The sequence below is a fragment of the Panulirus ornatus genome, chromosome 38 (assembly GCF_036320965.1).
Source record: "Panulirus ornatus isolate Po-2019 chromosome 38, ASM3632096v1, whole genome shotgun sequence".
NCBI classification, from domain to species: Eukaryota; Metazoa; Arthropoda; class Malacostraca; order Decapoda; family Palinuridae; genus Panulirus; species Panulirus ornatus.
In genome coordinates, this window is record NC_092261.1 from 36967 (window position 1) to 50472 (window position 13506).

Consider the following 13506-nt stretch of genomic DNA (forward strand, 5'->3'; position numbering starts at 1 on the left):
GGTCTCATTAAATCTTGGATATTTTATAATGGTAATATTTCTGTACATCTCATTAGTCTGTGCATGTGCATCTAAAGATTACTGAGAGTCTCATTTTTATGCCTGTTACATTCTACATTGTTTCTTCACTTTTTATTTTTTTTCGTTGTTTCCTCATACCATGTAGAGGACATATTGCACTTTTTACCCTATAGTGATTGAACATTCTGGTTTCTGAAATATTGCTGTTGTTCCTTGATTCAGCAAAACTTGTATTTACTTTATCATCACTTCATGTTATATACAATTTAAGAACACTGGGTGGTAGGCATTATTCCAAGTTACGTACTCTTTCAGATCCCAGAAGAGACTTCTAATGAAATTCCTCCACCTTTATTGGTGGTAGAGAATGACCACTGCATTTGTATTTGTGCAGGGGGTGGTACACCTAATGTACATTGGGTTAGCAGGACACAATTAGATGTAGTGAGCAGCTGGGTGACTTCCTTGACCTCATAAGCTACAGCAGCTACTGTTACATCTGGCATTGCTGCATACACATGTCAGGACAAGTCACTTCACATACTTGACATGAAGATAGGTATGCCAAAAGAAAATTTAAGAGGGTTAAAAATTGCTGTTACTTGGCCATGTGGGAGAACAGTATTGTATTAAAGTATTTGATTTTACTTTGTATGTGGATATAACTGAAAAAAATGAAAAACCTGTACTTGAAAGGGTAATTATGATCTGCTTGAAAAAACTATAGAATATGCTTAAACACAACATTAATTTGTGCAGATTTGATGATATCCCCCCCAAACATCTTCCACAACTATAGAATTGATTAACCACAACAATTGTTTGTGCAGATTTGATGTACCTTCACAAACATCTTTTTCAACTATAGAATTGATTAACCACAACAATAATTTGTGCAGATTTGATGATTTGTTTCCAAATATCTTCATTTACAAGATTTTTCCATACAGTAGCATTAAGAGATTAGATATAGATGGGTATTAATACTTATGGTAGTAGATCAGTAAGGATTTTTTTCTGAACACGAAAGTCAATTTGAACTTTACTGAGGATAAATCCATCCTTTGGATAATTGAAGGCTTTTTGTTAAGGTAGGTTTAAGTGCTGAATTACATGTAAAATTTTCTTGACATATATGGAATACATCTCTTATATTGGCCACCATCATCACTGACAGACTCAAACCAGCATTGACCAGTCATCTTGCACAATAAGACTGTAAGCAGAAGTCTGCTGAGATGATGTTGCTTATCAGCAGATGGCATCTGGTTACATGATCCAATTGTTGTCCTGTCTCATAGCATGTAATCCACTTATGCACTTTGATCCTAAACACCTACCAACCCACACATACTGGTTACTTATGTAAGCAGTGTTATTGGACTTCACCTGCTTGAGGTTACACCACTAGTGAAAGGTTGTCTTTTGCAAGGCTGTGTCATTAGGAGGATATCCTCATGAAAGAACTTACTACAAAGGACTCTACATTTCCATGCTATGGAAGTAGTGCATCTTTGGGCTGCAGGAGCCTTTTTAGGAAGGTCCTGGGTAACACCATGAGCCTTTGCTAGAACTGGTCCTAGGGTAATTATAAAGAAACTTTTGAATGCAACTTTTCTTGAACATTGTATTCCCAGTGACCATTCCTCCTTCATTACATACCTGAAAGCTTCTCCCTATTTTCATTTATAACAGGGACCTCATGGCCTTAATTATACCCTCTTTTTCCACATAACTCAGCTTTACATTCATATCCCATAGCAATAAAATTTGATCCTTTGCATGAGAACCATGAAAGCACTTACTCATTTCTCCTTAAATGTATTCCTGTCTTGTTCAGTCCTCTTATCTTGTGATACAGGGGTACCAACGGTCATTCACCTCATTTTCTGCTTTAAAGACAAAGAAACACAAAGGAATTCTAACAGCAACAGCCCACTCACTCAGTCTTTTTGAGGCTGTTTGTGTTAGAGAAAGAGATATACTGATCACTGTTAAAGTAGAAAGACATACAAATTGAAGTAAAAAAATACTGTGAACTTTTCATGTAGCTGGGAGGCTCAAATGATGTCAGTTGGGGATTTCAGTGGAAATATTTATCAAATCTATTTTCAAATATATCTGTGGTATTACTTTCAAACAATCTAATTGGTAAATCACTCCACATATCAATAATCCTGTTGAAAAAAGTACCTTTCGTCATTGGAGGTGAAATGCTTGCCCACGAGTCTGTAACCATTACTATCAGTGAAATCAACTGACATGCAACCAAGATGAGGAGGAAGGAGATATAGATAGTATGTTTGAGGAAAGGAACCAGAATGTTTTGGCTTTGGCTTTTAAGTGAAACAAATTTCAAGGGTAAAGGAGATGAATTGAGTAAAGTCTGGTTCGTGGGAAGGCAAACACTAAGGAAGGAGGAGCACTTTTGCTGAAGCAGTTGTTGTAAGAATGGGTGAAACTTGTAAGGATATGAGCTCCAGACCAATGTAGGTTAAAAAGGTGGATTGCAAGAGATGGGTGATAACATACAAATAGGGTTGTTGGTGAAGAGAGCAGTGGGGAAAGTGGTAACAGGAAGTAATGAAGTGAGGAGATGGAGTGAGTATTTTGAAGGACTGTTGTATGTGTTTGATGAAAGGGTGGCAGATCTAGGGTGTTTTGTTAGGGATGGTATGCAAAGTGATAGACTTGGAGAGTATTTTGGTGAAAAGAGATGAGGTGGTGAAAGCCTTGTGTAGGATGAAATTTTGTATCGTGGCTGGAGTGGATGGCATTGCTTTTGAATTTAATTAAAAAGTGGGTGACTGTGTTGTTGATTGCTTAGTTTGGATTTTCATTGTATGTATGGATCATGGTGAGGTGCCTGAGGATTGGCAGAATGCATTTATATTGCCATTATATAAAGGTACAAGGAATAAATGTGAGTGTTCAAACTACAGAGTGTACCAGAATAAATGTGTGTTCAAACTACAGAGTGTACCAGTTAAGTGGTATGGGAGGGGAGGGTAATGACTGAGAGAGTGAAGTCACATACAGAGCACTAGACAGGAGAGGAGCAGTATGGTTTTAGAAATGGTAGAGGATGTGTGGATCAGGTGTTTGCCTAGAGGTATGTGTGTGAGAAATAGAGAAACTGATGAATTTGTTTGTGGAGATGGAGAAAGCATATGACAGGGTTGATAGAGATGCCTTGTGAAAGGTCTTGAGAATATATGGTGTGAGAAGAAAGCAGCTTGAAGCAGCGAGAGGCATATGTACAAATAGGAAGAGCAGAAAGAGAATGGTTTCAAGTGAAGGTAGGTTTTCTGCAGGGGTGTGTGATGTCACCATGGTTGTTTAATTTGTTAATGGGTGGGTTGGTGAGGGAGGAAATGCAAGAGTCTTGGAGTGAGGGATGAGTATGCAGTCTGTACAGGATGAGAAAGCCTGGGAAGTGTCAATTGCTGTTTGCTGATGATACAACACTTGGCAGATTTGAGTGTGTAACTGCAAAATTTGGTGACCAAGTTTAGAAGAGTTTGTGAAAGAAAGTATACAGTAAATATGAATAAAAGCAAGGTTATAAGTTCTAGCAGGGATACGGGACAGGTTAGTAGGGGTATGAGTCTAAAGAGAGAAAACTTAGAGGAAGTGAAGTGTTGTAGATACTTGGGAGTGGATATGGCAGGAAACAGAACGGTGGAAGGTAAAGTGAGCCACAGGGTGGGTGTTGGGGCAAAGATTTTAGGTGCACTGGGGAATGTTTGGAAAGAGAGGTCACTGTCTTTATGGCAAATATGGATGTGTCTGTATATGTGTCTGGATGTGTCTGTCCAGTAGGTGCTATATGGATGTGAGGTACGGGCTTTAGACAAAAATGTAGAGGATGGGGTGAATGTGCTGGAATATAGAATGTTTGAGGACGGTATGTGGTGTTAGGAGGGTTGATTGGATAAGAAATAATGGGGTAAGAGAATGGTGCAGTAGTAAGAGGAGTATTTATTTGAAGGTGGAAGAGGGCATGCTGGAATGGTTTGGACAGAGGGAGAGAATGAGTGAGGAAAGGATGACTGAGAGGATATGCATGCTATGTATGGAGGGAACAAGGAGGAGTTGGAGGGATGGAGTGAAAGATGCTTAGAAAGCTTAGGGTCTAAACATATTGGAGGGTGGTGTGCAAGGGATCAGCGAATTGGAGCAATGTGGTTTATAGGGAATAACATGCTGTCAGTAGGCTGAACCAAGGCATATGAAGTGGTTAAGGGAAACCACAGAAAGGGCAGTGGGGTCTGGTTGTGGATAGGTAGCTTTGGTATGGTGCATTGCACGTGACAGCTAGAGAGTGGATGTGAACAGATGTGAACATTTCTTCCTCAGTCTTTGGTGCTACTTCATTAATATGGGAAATGGTGAATACGTATGAAAGAAAAGATTTTGTATACATGTTGGCCATTTCATGAGTTAGTGAAGTAGCAGCAGGAACAGGAGTACTACTGCTTAGGTTTTTGGAGGGGTAGTGGCAGTGTTTGTTGTGAACCCTCATTTCAGGCCCAGTTCACTGACTTTCTTTCATTTACCTCATCCACATGTGGGTTGCTGGCATTCACCCTCTTTTTCTCATGCTCAACACTTAACAGCACATAACTCACACATATCCATTTCATTTCTATTTTCTATTTCATTATTGATCGTTGTCATCTGCGTTAGTGAGGTAGTGCCAAGAAGAGATGAAGGAAGGCTGCATCTGCCTGCATCCATTCTCTAGCAGCAGAACCACAGCTCCGTCTCCACAACCAGGCCCCACTGACCTTTCCATGGCATACCCTGGATTGCTTCACATGCCCTGGTTCAGTCCATTGGTAGCACATCAAACCCAGTATACCTCATCATTCCCACTCACACTATTCTTTGCACACCTTCCACCCTCCTGCATGTTCAGGCCCCAATTGCTCAAAATCTTTTTAACTCCATCCTTACATATACATATATATCCTCTTTGTCAACCTTTGCTCACTCATTCTTTTTATTTACTTTTCAGTATTTCAAAATATAGCAGTACAGCCACTGAACAAGCCTCTGCCACTGATTCACAGTGGTGCCACCAGTCAGAAAAGGTTGGGTGGATCCCAGGCCCACTTGACTTCCATCATGTGACTTGGATGCACCCAACCTCCATAGCTGCAGCTCCTTGACCTGGTTCCCTTTAACTGTGTACAATTCTTTGACAGTTTGTCTTGCTGTCCCAAAGCTTTGTTCTCTTCACATCCATTCACTGAGATCCTCTATGCATGGGATTTAACTTTACACCAAAAGGATCGCTTAGGCTCCATCCAAGATGATCATGATGGAGCCTCACCCTTTTCTTTTTGTTACCTAAATGTTATTAAACAATTTGCTGAATTCCCCCACCCAGTTACTGATCATTGCAACTGCTCTTCTAACACACTTGATCTCTTTTTAACTCTGATTCCTCCCACTACTCATACACCATATCTGCCCCATTAGGGCTATCTGACCAGTCATATTTCTGATCATTCTAATTGGGTACACCCATTCGCTTCTCCTCACCTCGAAATGTCTGCTTTGGCAGAACTCAAATGTTGTCCCTGCACAGCTTCTGTATTGACTTTCCCTGGGATGGGTACTGCTTCTTTAGTTGGGATGCTTCATATTGTGCTAAACGTATAGCGAAGGTTATCTTGGGTATGATGGAGGCATACATCCCATCTTCTAAATCTTATTCTCCTCAGTCATAGTTTGATCACAGAAAGTTGAGTATGCTGTTTGCATTAACCATGTCTTAAGTCAATCTTTTCCATTAATCCACAACTCTTGTATAATCAAAGTATTTCTTTACATCTTGATTTACAAGTTTCTTACTTAATTTTATGTTATGTCCTTTAGTTGTTCTATCCCTACATCTCTGAAAGAACTGTCTGCTGTCCACTTAATTAGTCTTTTTATAAAATCATAATGGTTATGATCAGGTTACCTCTCAGTGTTTCTTTTCCAAGGTCAGTAAAGTTAAAGCCTCCAGCCTTTCCTTGTAGCTTAGCTTTCTTAATTCTGGTACCATCTCCTCTGGACCTTCTGTATGAGCTCTTTGTGATTCTTTAGGTGCAGTGACCAAATATAAGAAGCTTATTCTACTTTTGGCCTTGTATAGGATATGAACAGTTTGTTACATATTTTCTTATCCATATTCGTTAAAACTATTCTGATATTTGTCAGCAGAAAGTTTGTCCCCCTTAAGTATTCTCCTCTTATGGACCTCTGGATACTGGTTAGGTACTTCTTAAGTACTTCATGCAAACAGAATCCTGCAGCTTATTTCCTGTTTGTTGTTAATCATATTGAGGCCATCTTTTGCCTTGTCCCATCCTCATTAGGTTGCATTTGCTCGAGTTGAATTTCATCAACTATGTTTCAGACCATCTTTGGAGTCTTTTTAGGTCCCCTTGTAAGCTAATGCAATTTTACTCACTTTTCACATCTTTCATAATGTTTGCATCTCCTGCCAACATATTCAGGTAGGATTCCATACCTTCAGGCAAGTCATTGACATAGATCAGGAAGAGTGATAGTCCCAGAACCAAACCCTGTGGCACTCCAATGATCATCACCTTAACCCATTTAGAAAAGGCTTCTTTAACATACATTCTTTATTCCCTCCCACGTATATAATCATCTGTCATTCATAGGAATTTCAGCCATTATTCCTGCTTGGTGATCCACCATCTTAATCAGCCTCTTATATGGTATAGTATCACATGCCTTCTGGCATACACACAGTCATTCTACCCTGCCTTCCCTATTGTACAGGACTAAGCTCTCTCTCTCATAAAATTCTATGAGGTTAGTTACACATGAACTTCTCTCCTTAACACCATGCTGTCTCTCACTTAGGAAGCATTGCCACCAATGAAAATCATCCACTTGCTTTCTTATAATATTTTCCAGCAGTAGCAGGTGGCTCCTGCTGCTGCTTCTGTTCTGTAGTGGTGATATATGGCAGGCAGCCACTCATTGGGGAGGTACTGCCACCTGGGTTTTGGGAGGGATAGTGGCAGTAGCGAATGAGGTAGCACTTGTTACTTAACCTTTTCAGCCCAGATAGCTCTTAATTTCCCTTGCTTCAACCACTTTATGGGTTGCTGGCATCCAACCTCATTACACTTGTTTACTCGTACACAATACTTGACACCACATACTTCATCCACTTCCTTATCTCTCTTTCTGTTTTTTCTTACTCTGCAGACTATAATTTATGGGAGTTCAATCATCACTGCTCTCTCTGGTACCAGTTCAGAGCAGTGCCAACAGTTGAGAAGGCCGACTTGACTGTCATCATGTGCTTGGGATTCATCACACTTCCATAACTACAGCTCCTAGACCTGGCTCGCTTTGTATCCATTTCTGCAACATTCACAGCCTTAATTCTAACCTTCTCTCTGTTAAACATCATCTTATTACCTCCTCCTCTGATGTTTTATTTCTCCCTGAAATCCTGTTGTCCAAGGCTTCTTCTCTACAGCATTAGATCTTTAACTATAATTTCCATCATCATTTCTGCTCCGAGGTTGGAGCTCATATTTACCTTAATACAAAAACGCCCATTGGTTGTTATGATGATCTTGAATCTCCTTACTTTGATGCCATCTGACTCAAAATCTATCTGCCCTCTCTTACCTTGCTTTCATGTTTTATATATTTCCTTCCCTATTCCTGGCAACTATTTAACTTCTTGCCATGAAGCGCAACTCTCTTCTCATGCACACACTGAGATCCTGCATGTAGGGTATTTCAGTGTCCTTCACAAAGATTGTGTATGGCTCAGACTCCTCCATTGCTCTCATTTTTGTTGTACAAAATCTTTGAAACCGTCCTAAGCTCTCACTTTCTCAAACACTTAGAATCCCATTCCCTTATGTCAAAGCACAAGTATGGATTTTGCAATGCTAGGTCTACTGGTGGCATGTACTGGTGGCGTGTGACTCACCTCTGTTCCTCCTCTTTTAGGGATTTTGGTGGAACTTTTGTTGTAGCTCTCAACATCATAGCATTTGATGGTGTGGTATGAATCATAGTTTCCTAAAGTACCTTCCTTTACTTTCACTGCTTCTCTTTGTCCTCAAATATGTCATTTCCTCTCAGGCTGCTTCATCATCACCATAGTGGAGTGACTTCCTACTCTAATCCTATCAGTAGCAGTGTTCGTCTGGGTTCTTTCCTTACAACTACTCTCTTTCTTCTCTCAAGAAATGATCTCTTTTGCTTTCAACCCTATTCATGCTTATACTGATGATTCAACTTTACATACCACCATCTCCACCTCCGTTTTACAATCTTTGCCACCACCAACTCTGCCATCATCTTTGTCACCATCAGTACCACTACCTATTCCAACCCCTCCACCACCTTAGGCATCACCTTTACCACTCCATCACCTTTGCAGCCACTTATGCCACTACCTCTGCCATTCCCCTTTTCATTAGCACTATTACCATCTCTTCCTAACCACTACCACTGCACCACCTTATATGATGACCTTGGCACCATTTATGCCACATTTCGCCTATTTACCACCACTTCTGCCAACGCCTTTGCCACCATCACTACTACCACCTCTATAACTGCCTGTGCCACCACCTCTGCCATCCCCTTTGTCACCACCACTTCCACCACCCTTGATGCTTCCTTCACTATCTCTAGTAGCACACAAGTTCAGTTGTTAGCCCCTGTCTGATATACTACAGTCATATAAGTTCGTATGCTGACGCCTGTTGATGAGCACTTCAGAATCTCAACAAACGTAGTTTATCCAGACCTACATTTCATTTCTCAGTGAACATCTTGACCAGAGATAACTTATGTTTATTAATATCACTGATTGATGTTCCTGCACTCCGCCTGATCGAGGTTATGCTGCGAATGAAGTCACTCTTGGTAAGGTTGTATTACTGAGAACACAGTGTCATCAAAGAACATCTTACTCCAAAGGAGTCTGCATTTCCCTTCAACTGGAAGTAGTGCAGCCTTGGGCTGCAGAGACCTTTAGAAAGGTCCAAGGTAACACCAGTACTCTTGTAGAAATTGGTCCTGGAGTAATTATGAATGAAATATTAAGTTTTATTCATCTGTGTGTCATGCAAACCTCACACTCAGTTACATACTCACTGTTGTTTGTAGCTTTCATGTTTAATTTGCTGTATCATTTTTAGGTGACGTTAGCTTCCTCCACGCCAGGTGCAAGTTAAAGCTTCCCAGTTATTTGCTCAAGAGAGTTCCATTATGGTGCTGACTGTTGATGCAACACTTACAGTTGGGGATCTCACAAGAAAGAAGAGGATTCTATCAGATTCTATAAAGCATTGGGGTAAGGTTTAATTTCGCTGATTTATCAGCTGTTAAAACTTCGTCATTAGTGTCTTTCTTTATTTGGTAAACTAGGTGTCGTTCCATTGCTCTTCCTTCCAGAAATGTATTGGGATTATTTCCAATTTATTTGGTACCAGTATATGAAATATATTACCAATAGACATTGCATCTTCCCTTTAATTTTATTGAAAGTTTATGACAGCGAAACACACTGTTGTGTATAGGTCAGCAGCCTTGGGTAGGGCAGATTTCAGATTTTGTAACTGGTCATAGTATAGATATGTTTATCGCCAAATTGACCTGATAGCAGACTGAATAGATTACAGCTTTAATTGTGGACTTTTATTTTGCCTATGTATAATTTCCTAGAAGTTTTAGATAACATGACAAGTTATTATTTGTAGTGAACTACACATAGTGTTTGCATCTGCAGATACCTCATTGCACTTTATTTGGAGGTAGTTTTGAACTTGTCAGGCCTCATTTCTTGAACATTCTCTGCTGACTTATAGTTATTATGTGTAGTGAACTACACATAGTGTTTGCATCTGCAGTTACCTCATTGCACTTTATTTGGAGGTAGTTTTGAACTTGTCGGGCCTCATCTCTTGGACAGTCTGTGCTGACTTACAACTCCTTAATTTTGTGTATGATGTCTGCACTAATCATGGCTTCAGATTCTGTTCCATTTTTTCTGTCACACTTATGTTGTAAAAGTACTTCTTAGCATCTTCTGAACAAGCTTCTTGCTTAATTTCATGTTATTCCTCTTGTTGTTCCATTCCTCAAAAAGCTGTTCCATGTCCATGTCATTGATTTGTTCTAAGTAGGTGGGCAACTCTGGAGCCTCTAGTCTTTTCTGTAATTCTGCTTTCTTAATTTTGGTACCATCTTTGCTGCCCTCCTCTGGACCTTCTCTACTGGTAATTTGTGCTTCTTTAGGTGTAGTAACCAAAAATGAGAAGCATATTTGAGTTTTGGCCTTATGTAGGATATGAATATCTTTCTAAGTGTTTCCTTATCCATATACTTGAAAGTTATTCTAATATTTGACAGCAGACAGCTTGTCATCTCTGTTCTCCTAATGTTTAAGGATAATGTCAACATAGTATATGTTGGCCTTCTTACACAGAATCCTGCAGCTTATTTCCTGCTGGATGATAATCATATTGTGGCCTTCACTCACTTTGTTTTATCCTTATTACTTTACAATTGCTTGGGTTGAACTCCATCAAACATGTATCATCAGTTTTAAGTCTGTTTAGGTCCCCTTGTGAGTTAATACAATCCTCCGCACTTTTCACTTCCCTCATGACCTTTGGATCATCTGCAAACATATTCAGGTAGGAGGTCACTGTGTCACTTTGCTGGTTGGTGTGACCCATTAGAGAAGGCTCCTCTAACAAGCGTCCTTTGTTTCCTTCCGCTAAGATAATTTAATATCCATTAAAGGAGCTTTCCTCCTCATTCTTACCTGGTGACCCAGCGTTTTAATCAGCATCTTATGTGGTGCAGTATCACATGTTTTCTGGCTGTCCAGATACAAACATTTCACTCAGTTTTCTCTTTTGTCAAAGACGGAGCTTACTCTCCCACAGAAATCCAAGAAGTTTGTTATACATGACCTCCTTCCCCTCAAACCATGCTGTCTCTTACTTAGGTAATTTCTTGTCTGTAAAAAGTCCTCCATTTGCTTTCTAATTATCTGTTCCAGAAGCTTACACAACACACCAGTCATTGAGCAGAGACCATCTATGAAAGACAGGAAAATGGGATGAATCACACGTGAGCACTGGTTGCTTTAATTCTGTGTGGGGTTAACAGATGGTTCTAATCACCTATTTGCTTGTCTTCTGATTGCTTACATAAATCTTATATTTTTATGCTTTTATGAAGGATGAAGAAAGATATGCATGGCTTTGAATACATATGAACAAGTAACACATATCGTTAAGGTTAAAACAACAGTATGTCGGAAAAACAAGCTGCAACTGGGCAGCTGAAGTACCAACCATCCCATAACAACCAGGGCTTTTTTTTATATATCAAAAGTGTTATAGTCATAACTACATGTATACCAATATTACAGTAACAGGTGTACTTGTACTATCCTCAGAGACAGGATACACTATATCATATAACCCTGTTTGTTTTGTTTAGCAGCTTACAGAGCTAGAGACCTCATGATTTTATGAGAAGAAAGATACATATATATTTGGTGGGAAGCAAACCTGAATAATTCCAACATTTGCAATAAATTACTAATCATGCAAAGCATTTTCAATATTGCAGCAAATTATTCTTGTCAAGAATTGATATTCAATGCACAGCATTGTTAGTGCAATTACCACTGTAAATCAATCTTGAATTATGAATTAAAAATGTTGATTAGGATTAAAACAATATACATGTGTCAATATTATACCAATTTTTTGATACCATAGGTGGTTGGAAATAGTAAAAGCCCAGATCTGGATGGGAAAACATTTGAAGGTATAAAGGAGCCACATAATGATATGAAAAGTAACTGGAGCAAAACCAAAATCTAGGCTCTGTGTGCATGCATGTTATTCTCCTTTTCACCTCCCTTTCTGCTATAAGCCCTTGCACTTGTATCCTCTTCCTTCCATCCTCCATACCCATGCATGTAACAACTGCTGCCTCACCAGTACAGATTCTTGTTTCCCTAAAGTTTTTGCTCAACTTTTTCCCAAAATCTTCATCTACTCCTCCTTTGCTTTCCTTTATCATTATCTTTACATTCTGCTTACGCATCTTATGTTCTTCCTTCCATCTTTGCTGAACGTCCACTGGTACATTCCTTTCAAGCAATCTACCATATGCCTTTTTCTTCTCTTCCACAGCATTTCTGATCTCTTCTGTCCACCTTGCATTTCCCTTTTCATTTCTGTGTCTCGTGACCTTGTATCCAACTTTAAGTCTACATTTTAAACACCTTGTTCACATATGACTGCATTCCTACATTCACTGCACTTCCATCTAAATTTTCCATCACCCTCCTTTCATACCCTTTATTTCTTGAGTATGACCAACAATTTATCACATACACTGCATTTGATAATTCTGTTGCCTTTAGTATCTCTTTAAATAAACATTTTTTTTCATTATTTTATCCTCTCCCTTTTCTCTTTTGATGATGCATGTTTCTTCATGCAGTCAGTCCAAAATACAACTCAGAATCCTTATTGCCTGTGAAGTTTCATAGGTTAACTAATCTTTCTACTTTATAATTCAGCTTAGCTTGCACTAAGTCCAGTCTCCTTTTGGCCCAATCAACCTCTGTGCAACCGAACTATCTTCTCTGTAGTCTCTCCTCCCTTATCGGGCAAATCTTATCTACAGTTAATAAGGTTTGTGTTATCGCATTATTCTATCTCTACTAACAGTAAATATCAACTACTCCCATCACTCAATACCCTGACCAGAGCAGAACAAGTGTTACTCATACCAGGTTCCTGTCCCTAAAAGGTCCTACGCAATCGGTCCAAAAACATTGAGTCTGTGGCCTAGTGCGCAAAGCCACACCACACACCCCTCCCTAAACCTCCCCTTCCCAACTACTACAATCAGCTTTCTTTCCTCTGGTTACATGATATATAAGCGACTCCTTTCTCACCAGATCGCATGCCAAATTATGCTTTAATTCTTTGATTTCCATTTTTTGTTTCATGACCCTTTCGGGGGGGTTTACTTTCATCTTTAATCACATTCATTTCAGATTTTTTTTTTTCCTTAGGTATCACATCCATCAAACATCGGACCTACCATTTGGTTTTCCTAGTGCATCACAACTTATCTCTCTCTTCCTCCCTCATGCTGCTCAACCCTTTTTATGGGATCAAGTTCTGCGCAACTAATCTTCAAGCCATGACTGCTTTAATTTTTTTTTTATTTATTCTATTATTTTTTTTTTTTTTTTTTTGCTGTCTCCCTCCACCCTCCCCTCCCCTCCTTCCTCCCCTCTCTCACCAACTCGCACCAGCACCCCCCGCTCTATGCGAGGACCAACGCAAGGAAACAGACGAAAGAAATGGTCCAAACAAAAAAAAAAAAACCCACACCCAATAACACATGTTATATACACTATACGACCACAACAAAACG